The following is a 12401-nucleotide window of genomic DNA, read 5'->3' on the forward strand; positions in this document are numbered from 1 at the left end:
GTGTTCTGTGCCAGTAGCTACAAGCTTTCCCACAAGACAGATACATACAGATATAAACAAAGCATGAGAATGGTTTATATAGTAAAACCCTAATCCTCCTGTGAAATATGAGGTGGGTTTGATTTTGGTGCTCTTCAAGTCTACTGAATCCCCTTTTTATCTTTATTCACTTTAATAAAAATATGCTAATAAAAATAAAATCTTAATAAAGTTAGTGCAATACGCTTGAGATAAAACTCAACATCATTTAATATCATAAAGGCATGTTGTCATGATAGAAGAACAAGAATCTGCTGCCTAGAGCCTGAAATGAAAGCAAGAAGAAAAGGAGCTTCATCACCTCTTATGAGAGTAGCCAGCAAGAATTACTCATGCAGCCTTGGGAATAGCCTGAGACTGAACAGAAGATCTTCAAAGCCTTGAAAAAGCCTTAGTGTCTGCCCCAGCCCTGACCCTCCCAGACATTACTAATCCATTCCACTTGGATGTGGATGAGTACCAAGGCACTGAGTAAGGAGTCCTCATGCAAACTATGGGACCCAGGAAAAGATTAGTGCATATCTGCCCAAGAGACTTGACCTGGTTGCTGCCACTGCCCTGCTTGTAAAAGAATCTGACAAATTACCTTTAGGACACAGACAATTTCTGACAGCCCCACACTCTATTGAGAGATGGATGACTAACACCCAACCTACTCAATATCATATCAACTCTATATTTAGTTCCACAAGATATCATCCTTTAACTCTGTCAGTCTCCTCCCAGATGATGACTCTGTGGATACCCTGTATGACTGTCTATCAAGCTGGTTGTCTGAAGGAGCCTGATAGATGTCCCATTGCTGACTCCAGAGAAGGCATTGCTCACAGATGGGAGAGGTTTTACCCCAAACAGGATCAGGTGTACAGGAGCAGTGGTGGCAAACAAAGACACCAGGGCCCAATCTTTAAGTATGGGAAACTCAGCTCAAGGATCTGAGCTTTTATTGCTCAAAATGTAGAATAGAAGTATAAAGTTTCCTAATGTCTCAGTTTCTGAAGATTCTGAAGAAATCAACTTGAATGAGAGTTTAACTGAGCTATTCTCTCTATCTTAATCAGAAATTGGTTCCAGGACAGGAGAAAGAAAAAAGCTACTGTTTCCTGGTTTGGGAATATTTTGCCCCCTAAAGAAAGAGGTACTAATATCAAAAGCCATTAAGGAATAAAGAAAATACTCTTATTATATCTATTTATATATCTATGTATGTATATATCTATCTAGTTACATGCACATATAATGAAGAAAGAGACTACATTATTATGAAATTCCCCTTAACAAAATTCAATTTCCATGCTGTTATTACTGGTTTTTGTATGACAGGATTTCTTGCAGGGAAATCACCTATACAGTGTGCCACTGAAGCATCCTTGAACCAAAGGACAGAATAAGCAATTTGCTGACTGGATTAGCCACAAAGTTCTTGGAGGACTGAGGAGGGTGGCTAGAGGGGACAATGAGAAGAGAAAAGAGTTCTGCGGGAATTTCTGAGACTGGTGGTTTGGGAAAAAATGTGGAGAGTGGGTCAGCCAATAGCTCTGCTTTCCTTGGATTTATCAAGTCTTAATATCAATTTTTGACTCCCAAGATTTTTATTATACTGGAACAAATTAGGTATTCATTACATCTGGCAGCCTCATCTGGCGTCTAATGTGTTGCATCACTAAACCATGCCAAGTCAGTGAACCCACCACACTGCCACAGCCGCTGCTGCAGTGGCCTGCTTTGTCTCCCTTCCCACAGGCTCTCTGCACTTGTTTTTCCACATCCGGGGTTTTTCTGTTGTAGTCTTTCCCTGCTACCCCCACCCTGGCCCTAAAGCCAGGGTGTAATGAATATGTAATGAATAACTCTGAGGTTAGCTACCAACCGTCTGCCTATGCTCTCACTTCACACAACATGAGTCTTCTTCCCTAGACTACCAACCCAGGCGAGCTCAGCTGCCTTGAGACCTGCTTGGGGCTCAGGCTCTTACTGCTGCCAACGTCTCAAGCGGCTGAGGGGCCCACTCATGCCTAGTCTTGCAGCACAGTGGTAGCAAGGGGAGTACATTCCTGGTCAGCCACACCACCACCTCTAGCAGGAGGCAAGTAGTACTGTCTCACACTGCATCCCAGCCATGCAGATTTCTTCCACTGCTGTTCTTACATTATTAGCTCCTCAGACAGCTGGAATGAAACAGAAAAACAAACAAACAAACAAAGAAAAGTGACTACATTTTTACAATTTCATAATCCTTTGATTTTATTTTGACTCTTTAAAACTTTTAAAATAAATTTTATTTAAATTAGAAATAATCTTATTTTACATATCAATCCCAGTTCCCTCTCCCTCCCATCCTTCCAGGCCCCCACCAAACCCCCCCAATCTCATCCTTCATCTACTACCCAAGGAGGGGCGAGGCCTTCCATAAGGGATCATCAAAATCTGTAAAGTCTTTTGGGGCAGGGTCTAGGCCCTCCCCTGTATATCTAGGCTAAAAGAGTATCCCTCCATGGGGAATGGGCCCCTGAAGTCTGTTCATGCACTAGGTGTACATCCTGGTTCCACCGCCAGAAGCCCCAGTGATCCTAGCTGAAACCCATGTTCCAGAGGCCTGGTTGGGGCCTATGTTGGTTCCCTATGTGTCAGACTGGAGTCCATTAGTTTCCACTTGATCGGTCCGCTGTTTCCGTGGGTTTTCACAGCCTGGTCTTGACGCCTTTGTTCATCACTCCTCCCTATCTGAAACTGGAATCCAGGAGTTTGGTTCAGTGCTTGGCTATGGATCTCTGCTTCTGTTTCCATCAGCTACTGGATGAAGGATCTAAGATGACATTTAAGGTAGTCATCATTCTCATTATTAGGGGAAGGGCATTTAAGGCAGCCTCTCCACTCTTACTTAGGTTCCTACTTGGGGTCATCCTTGTGGATCTCTGTACAATTTCCTAGTGCCAGATTTCTCTTTAAACCTACAGTGGCTCCCTCTATTGATGCGTCTCTTTTCTTGCTCTGCTCCATTCCTCTCCTTACTCAATCTTCCTGACCCCTCATGTTCCCCTCCCCCCTCCTCTTCCCCTGTCCTCTTTCTCCTACTTCACTTGCCCTCCCCCATGCTCCCCACTTGTTCAGGGGCCCTTGTCCCTTTCTGCTCACTGAGGGACCTTGTATGTCTCTCTTACAATCTTCTTGTTCCCTAGCTTCTCTGGAGGTGTAGATTGTAGGCTGGTAATCTTTTTCTCTAAATCTAATATCCATATATAAGTGAGTACATGCCATGTTTGTCTTCTCTGTGACTGGTCTACCTCACTTAGGATGGTTTTTTCTAGTTCCATCCATTTGTCTGCAAATTTCAAGATTCCATTGGTTTTTTTTTCCACTGAGTAGTACTCCATTGTGTAAATGTAGCATATTTTCTTTATACATGCTTCAGCTGAGGGGCATCTAGGTTGCTTCCAGGTTCTGGCTATTACTAATAATGCTGTTATGAACATAGTTGAGCAGATGTCCTCGTTGTATGAATGTCCATCTTTTGGGTATATGCCCAAGAGTGGAATTGCTGGATCTTGAGGTAGACTGGTTCCAATTTTCCAGAGAAACCACCATAGTGATCTCCAAATTGGCTGTACAAGTTTGCACTTCCAGCAGCAATGGAGACGTGTTCCCTTTCTCCACATCCTCTCCAGCATAAACTGTCAATGGTATTTTTTATTTCAGTCATTCTGACAGGTGTAAGATGACATCTCAGGGTTGTTTTTGATTTGCATTTCCCTGATGGCTAAGGCTGTTGAGCAATTTCTTAAGTGTCTTTCAGCCATTTTAGATTCCTCTATTGAGAATTCTCTGTTTACTTCTGTACCACTTTTTAATTGAATCATTTGGTATTTTGGTGACTAGCTTCTTGAGTTCTTTGTATATTTTGGAAGTCAGCTGTGTGTCAGATGTGGGGTTGGTGAATATCTTTTCCTATTCTGTGGGCTACTGTTTTGTCTTGTTGCCTGTGTCTTTTGCCTTACAGAAGCTTCGCAGTTTCAGGAAGTCCCATTTATTAATTGTCAATCTTAGTGTCTGTGCTACTGACATCATGTTCAGGAAGTGGTCTCCTGTGCCAATTCTTCAAGGGCACCTCCCACTTTCTCTTCTAAGAGGTTAAGTGTGGCTGGATTTATGTTGAGGTCTGTTACCCATTTGGACTTAAGTTTTGTGCATGGGGATAGATATGGATTTATCTGCAGCCTTCTACATGTCTACATCCAGTTATGCCAGCACCATTTGTTGAAGATGCTTTCTTTTTTCCATTGTATAGTTTAACCTTCTTTGGCAAAGTCTGGTGTTCATAGGTTTGTGGATTAATATCAGGGTCTTTAATTCAATTCCGTTGGTCTACCTGTCTGTTTTTGTGCCAATACCAAGCTGTTTTCATTACTACAGCTCTATAGTAGAGCTTGAAGTCAGGGATGGTGATGTCTCCTGAAGTTCCTTTATTGTACAGGGTAGTTTTGGCTATCTTTTGTCTTTAAAACTTTTCTTAAGGTGTAAGTATTATCTCAAAATTTAGTATATCATGCTATCATGATTAATGGTCACAGTACTAACTGATTGTAGAGATAGGCTTCATCTAGCTTCCTGTATGTGATTTTTGTGGTAATGAATATAAGATGACAAATACCAGCCAAAAATGAGCTTTGGACTACCAACTGCTCAAGACAACTTCCAAGCACCTAGCTAAGATGTTCCAGCCACATACACTATTGAAGTCAGAATTTCAGATAAGTCTTGTACCCTACCTTCACACTGAGATTGGACAACAGCTACCTCTCCCTTAACTTGATCTTTATCTTAATTTTCAGGGTCCCTTCAAGATGCTGTCATTCCCAGACAGTAGAAAATAACTTTAAGAACAGGATTCCACATTCCCCAGAGATATGGTGGGAAGTTTTTGACTACTCCACAGATGTTTGTCATCATTTAGCAGCATTGGTCACAAAGCAGTTATTGGTAATGGTCAGGGAGGATTCTAAGCAATGGAAATTAGATTCAGGTATCTTGTTCTGAAAAGAAAATGGGGAATATAGAAATGATAGAATAAGCAGGTAGATTATTGAATCTATTTTCAAAGTAAAACAGTAACTACTAGCCTCAAATATTTTATATTGGTATGAAATTTTGTATATTGACACAAATTTAAGGTTATTTTTGTTATACTGTACTATGTATTTCTATTTCTTATGCAGCTCATTTAAAATATAAAGTTGTAGTCCTTGAAAGCTATTTAGGATATTAAAAATACAGGTTAGTAGTTAGTCATCTATAACAATCAAATCTATAGTCTTGTTAACTATGTCTTTAAGGTCAATCAGAGACATGTTTTAAATAGATAATCTTCAATCACTTCGGAGATTTTATTGTTTTAATAACATAAGGTTTTTTTTTTTTTTTTACAGTGAGACATGTCTATTTCTAGCAGCAACAATTTACTTCAAAAGATGATGATGGACATCAAAAGAACCTCCATATAGAGTTTGCTTTCATTTGGGGCAAAGTTAGCTACTAGGCAAAGAAACTGCTCTTGCCTCACCTGTTGACAGTATGCTGTCCAAATTGGACAAGCAGAACACATGGAAAGGCGACTGCCAACCTTTGCCAAGACAAGGTAGGGCAGTCCTTTAAAATCTCTGTTTCTGTAGTTATTCTAAGCCCATAGGGTGAAGATGGAAGTCACTATGTTACAGGGGAACCTGGGGGTGACTGTCCAAGCAGCCAGATATCTCTGTCATATTTTAATTTTGGAAGTTCCTTGATCTGTACTTCCTGTTCACTGTGGTTATATTATATCTCATATCCTTCTCTGATGGGGTTGAAGATTAGATAGTTATATTTCAGTTTTCCTTAGTTATGACAGAAAGCAAATTAGGTACAAAACTTTGGACTCGCTGGGCATTTTTGGTGCATGACTTAAATCCCAGCACTCGGGAGGCAGAGGCATGTGTAACTCTGTGAGTTCAAGGTCAGCCTGGTCTACAGAGTGAGTTTCAGAACAGGCTCGAGAGCAATACAGAGAAATCCTGTCTCAAAAAAATAAATAAAAATAAAAACAAAAACCCTTTGGACTTAACCAAGGTAAGATAGACAATAGAGTAATTTCTCTGAATTTTCCAAATACTAATGGACTGAATATTGTGAATTCATTTTACTTGATAATTGTTCTTATTGTATATAGTTATGCATTGTTAGAGTTAAAATCTTTCCCTATTTTCCATTATAAAACTCATAATTTTCTTTTATTGTTTATAATGAAAATTATTTTACAAATCTTTCCCTTTTGTTTAGACAAAAAAAAGGAGAAATGTTGCAGGAGAACTGTCTGTACAACCAATCTATTGTGCCAATAAAGCAACCTTGAATCAAAAGATGGAGTCAGTGATTAGCTGACCAAGATTAGCCATAAAGTTTTTGGAGGACTGAGGAGAGTGGCTAGATCAGACAGGAGGAGAAGGGGAAAACTCAGGGGAATTTCCAGGGCTGGTGGTTCAGGAAAAAACATGAAGAGACGGTCAATCAATTGCTCCACTTTCCTTGAATTTATCCGGTTTTAATCTCAATTTCTGTCTCTTGAGTTTTATTATACTGAAACAAATTAGGCAATCATTACATCTGGCAGCTGCAGGGATTTAAAGGTAAAATACCTCATTTTTTTTTTTTTTTTTTTTTTTTTTGGAGAGGAGAATGCTCAGAGAAACTGCCTCAAAAAAGAGCTTCATCTACTTAAAGCATGATGTTGCAAATTGTTTAAGAATATTTGTTTCAAAAACAATTTGACATTTTCCCACATGACTCAGTCAAATAAAAGTTCATTAAACACAATAATGAAATAAATTTAAGAAATATCCAGGAGCTTAGGAGATTAGAAGCAATGAATCATCCATCTTAGATAAAGTTATTTATATTAAATAAGTAAACACTGCAGTTTTTGAGTCTTGGAAGCACATGAACATACGATTTTATTGCAGAAGATGGTCATTCTCTCCTTTGAAGTCTTGCAGACATTTGACTCTGAGTCTCTTTTCCTGATTCACTCTTTCTCTGTTTAGCTCTATGTGTTGACTAATCATTAATTGATGAATTACAGACTACATTAAATAGCCTTGGGGGAGAATTTAAAAATGTAGCAGGAAAACATAAAACTTTTCTAATGTCTTCAGTTTCTCTAGATTCTAAAGAATTCAGAGAGCACTACTGAAGATTGATACTAACCACTATCCACACAAGTGGTTTCAACAAAATGAGATGCTATCCCAGCACACAGTACCAAGTGAGATCTTAGTGCATGCTCACGGAAAGAAATAAGGAGGGAAGAATTGAGGAAAAGAAGATTTGCTGGTGGCATGTTACCAGCATCAGTGTGTTTTCATCCTGCTTGGAGTGCTGGAGTCTCTACAGGTAAACACTGCTAACACCTGAATTGTTCTAAATTGAAGAAACATGTGCTTTGGGAATATTGTGGGAAGGTGAATGAAATTCATTTAGAACAGTTGTGGTCCCAAGTCAAACCTGGACATTTATATTTTGGATAACACAACAAATTTTATGTTTTTGATTAATTTTGCTTATCTGTAAGGTGGGACGAGTGGTGCCTATTTTATATATGATGAGGCTGAAGGGAGATAATGTTTCATAGATAAAAATGTGGAGTAAAATACACTAAACATTAGTTACTATTACATAATTTTAAGTAACATAAATTTCTTTGCCTTTCTGGCTTATTAAAATAACCTTTCATGAAATGATAAGGAGGAGAAAAGTTTGGCGACAATGTAACTTTGTCAGATTAACTCCATATTATATAGGGAACTAGATCTGGAAAATATCAATACTTTATGAACAATAATAATGTCATTCTTTTTAATAAGCTTCCAGCTTATTAAAAGTAGCCTGATTGTCTTGTACATATATGACAATATAAGCATATTAATATCAAGAAAACTGATAACTATATAGAAAGCAAATTTACCCTCTTATTCCCAATATCACAATACCTTACCAGAAAAAATGTTTTATGTATATACATATATAATATATATGATTACTTTGCAAAAGCAAAACAGCTTCTAAAATACTCATTAAGACTTATTCATGAAATTCATTCCTAATGAAAAATTAATTAGGCAAATATTTTGATGCCATGCTTTTTCCATTAAATTCAAGATTTTATAGTGAACAGATTTATTAAGGAATGATAAGCATTTGAGGGGGATCAAAGCATTGTAGCCATCTCTGCCATCAGTCTGTAGTCTAAATGCTTAGTGGGGTATATAAAAGTTCCTGAGAGCTGGGCGGTGGTGGCTCACGCCTTTAATCCCAGCACTTGGGAGGCAGAGGCAGGCGGATCTCTGTGAGTTCGAGACCAGTGTGGTCTACAAGAGCTAGTTCCAGGACAGTCTCCAAAGCCACAGAGAAACCCTGTCTCGAAACAAACAAACAAACAAACAAACAAACAAACAAGTTCCTGAGATTCCAATCAACTGTGTTAGGGAAGGAGTACATTCCTGCATGCTTTCAACAGATTAGGATTGTAATGCAAAAATTTGAAAATATTATATGAATATTGTCATTGAAGCTCATGAGTTCCATAATACTATCTCCTCAGACTCAGCATGAGAAACTTGTTGTCTAAATTGTTTAATGGTTATATCATGTCATTCCTTTGTGTGAAAGACAAAAAATGTAAGTAAAATACTGAAAGGTAGAGGCAGTTGCCAGCATGTTTAAAAACCATGGAAAATATAAGGGAAGTGGAAATGATGAAAATAATACATCTCATTAGCACTCTAACATTTTATTTTCCTTCTATTAGACTTTGCTTAAGAAAAAGATGTTGGAGCAATTTAGAGGAGTGGGATAAATTTTAGGGTGATTGTGGTGATGGAATGTTTGCTAGAGTAGGTATGGAATGTTCTTGGACGTAGGAACAAACATGAAGGTTGGGGATATTTATTTTCATTTTTATATGAACTTTTGGCAGTCAGTTTATTTAATCAGTGTTTAGTGTTGCATATCTTCACAGTTTTAGACTTTTGACTTTAGAATATTTTTACCAAATAATTTCTCAATAAATATTTGTTAATTGGTTAATGTGTTGGGTAGCATGAGTGTCTGTATTTTTGTTAGTACTGCTGTGTGTTTGTGTTCATGTTGGAAGTGTCTTTTTTCATAACAGAACCACTTCATATAACATTTTATCAGTTCAATTTCATGTGGACCAAGTTCTCTAAAATGGTGAAGGTAGAATTTCAAAACTGTGCAAATATACGTAATGTATCAACAAACTCTATGAGCAGTTTTTGTCAACCTGTAGAATTAAAATACTGATTGAGTTTTATGATATAAAACCTAGCATGGAATAGAAACCCACACTTGGCTCAGATGTTGGTGGCTATGCAGACTGGGAAAGAAGAGGGAAATTGACAATTGGATGTGAGATTGAAGTTGACACTAAAATGTCCTGGCAGGCAGGGTGGTTTCTGGCTTGATCCAGATGCGGCTCCGTTGCCATCTGGGGAAATGAATCATTGCTGGTATCTCACATCATCCTCACCATCTGTCATGGTGAACTTGGCAGCATGGCTGGCATCTGAGTGAGGCTGTGCAGCTGGGAGAAGCTGGACCACACTGGCTGAAGAGCCTACTCCATCCCTTATTGATCTCTGAAAGATGCAGGGACTGTTTGCACAGACACAATCCTCTAATACTGAATGCTAAAAAGAGATTAAGATGTTAAAAGGGAGGAGGCAGTGGAAAGTAGGAAGCCAGCAGCAGCTTAACATCCCTTTATTGTCCTTGAGAATGTCATCTGGTCAGTTTATCCTGTACCATTCCTCAACCCTGGATACTTTCTGAAAATGATATGCCTTTAGTAATTAAGTATAAATTAGAAAGGAAGAGAAGAAGTCTCAGGACTGCTAGCAATAGAGACACTGCTAAAGTAAAGCATATTAGTTTTCTATAGTGTGCAGTACCACAGGTGAGTGTCAGAAAGCAAGAGACAGCAGGAAGCCATTGGTAGCTTGGCCACATAAGCAGAATGTTCAGAAAGCTTTGTTTCCACATTCAAATCATATCATCAAAGCCAATATGAAGCTATATTTCATGGGCTACTAGAGATTTGCTCTTGGGTAGGAGAGAAGAGAAGCAGAAAATCTCCAGAAGGCCTACCTATAGTATTCTCCCCAGGGCACTGTAATGAGCCCTAGCTGGATGAACTTCTGAACAATCAGGCTGATAGAAAGGAATTTCATACAATGAGTCATGTTCTAAGATGAAGGAAGTATTAGGGGTTAGCCTTGGTCACTAATCAGTTGCCCCAGCCATCGTGTTGCTGCCTGGGGCTAAAATATTACTTTATTATTTAAGTTTCCGGTGAACATTTATTTACTTGTTTGGATTATGAGCACACATTTGAATATTTCATTCCTGTATTTAGCTCTCAAATTACTAATTATTTATAATGAGCTCAACTCGTAGATCCAGGAACATTTTGTTAATGACAGTGTGCTTGTCTCAAGTTTGTGTGATCACATGCCGACTTTCATCAGTGTGGAACACTTCTGCAAGTGGTTGGCCAAGATGAAACAGAAGGACAGCTAGTGGCATCATGAATTTTGAGATTCTTCTTTGCTGAAGTCCAGTGACATATGTGCAGGTAGACAAGCAAAAAGATTTTCTTCCCTGGCAGAGATCCAACAAAGTGGGGGAGAATTACAAAGAAAAGTTGGAGGTTACAGCAAGCTTAGCTCTCAAGTGTTAATCAAATACATCCATGGTGACAGCTGACCTTTGCCCTCCATTGATTTCTATATCCTGTCCAATACCTGAGAAGCCATGTTTGGCAGAGGCCCAAGGCAGATGCTTCCCGTTCAGATATTCTTTAGTTTAAACCTGCATTCTATAGAGTCCTGTAATTGATGAATACCTCCACCTCTTCATCTGTTAAATATATAAATTATTCTGAATAATCTCTTTTTGCTTTTTTCTTAGCATTTAATCTCTGTTTACTATATTGCTAGGAATTACACTAGAACTACAGACTTTTTAATTATAAATTGAATTTACAATGCATTCTGAATGATCTTGAGAGCTATTATGAGGGTTGTACCTAAGAGGAAAGTTCAAGTAAAATGCATTGCATGTCGTGATGCTGAAGGGCAATGGAACGCTTTAGGGTGATGTTGGTAAAAAATATTCACAGACATCCAAATGACAGAATGCCGTGTTTATATTATTGAGACTACATATCTTTTACTTATGACCACATTCACATTGTACTTTCCTTTAACCTTAATGCACCAAGAAGACAGATACCATGTAGACCAAAAAATCCAATCTTACTCACATCCTGACCCTTAAATCTTCAGTCAGGGAATATTGCATTGATTGAAAAGAAATCATCAGAAACTCATGTCTAACTATATAGCAGATTTTGGATGCACTTACACTAGTTGCTCACTATGGTGTGCTGGTTTACAGTTAAGTTTAGATGAGCTCTCTGCAGTACTTCATCTCCTCCATCAATTAACAAAGCCTCCACCCTCCACAAAGACCTAAGTGCATCCTCAGAATGCTGAGGGCAGCCGAAATTGTCTTCCTCAGGGAAGAGCACACCAATTGGTTCCGAATACCAAATGCTCTGCCCTGAAAACATGCATTCAAGTAACGTTACACAGACTGAGCAGGTCATGTTTAAGAATATATGAATATAAGACATATGAATGTAACAACAATTAATAAAAAAGGGCCAGGGATTTGAAAGAGAGCAAAGAGAGTTATGGGGGAAGTAAGAGAAGAGGAAATGATAAAATTACATTATAGTCTTAAACATACAAGAAGCAAAATGATAAAATTAAAATACTGCTTTATCCCTTGGTTAACTCTACAACTTAACATGTTTGAAATGCGACATTTATGTTTATTATTCAGTAAAACCCTCATGTATCACTCATTTATGTTAAAGAAAAGAATAGGATCAGATAACAAAAGACTAACTAATCAAGATCATTTGGAAATAATTATCCAAAATGACCAGCTGAATGTTAATACTTTTCCTTTTTAAGAAAATAAAATGTGCAAAAGAACTAAGTTATATAATGTAAGAAAATAAGCTATTAAAATAAATATTTGTCAAAGGCCAAGATAATGTTAGAGCAGAGATCAATTTAAATTGCTGGCCTTGTCAAGATGAACATTTTAAAGATGAAAATATCATTAATTCCTTTCTGATGCACTCAAAATTATTAAGATTATATGTTTAGAGAGGGAAATTTCAATCCTGTTTTTCTCAATATTAAGTAATGTTGTTTTGAAGCTCTGGAAATATTTTCAGTAAAAGA

This window comes from Cricetulus griseus, chromosome 2, assembly GCF_003668045.3.
Source record: "Cricetulus griseus strain 17A/GY chromosome 2, alternate assembly CriGri-PICRH-1.0, whole genome shotgun sequence".
Lineage (NCBI taxonomy): Eukaryota > Metazoa > Chordata > Mammalia > Rodentia > Cricetidae > Cricetulus > Cricetulus griseus.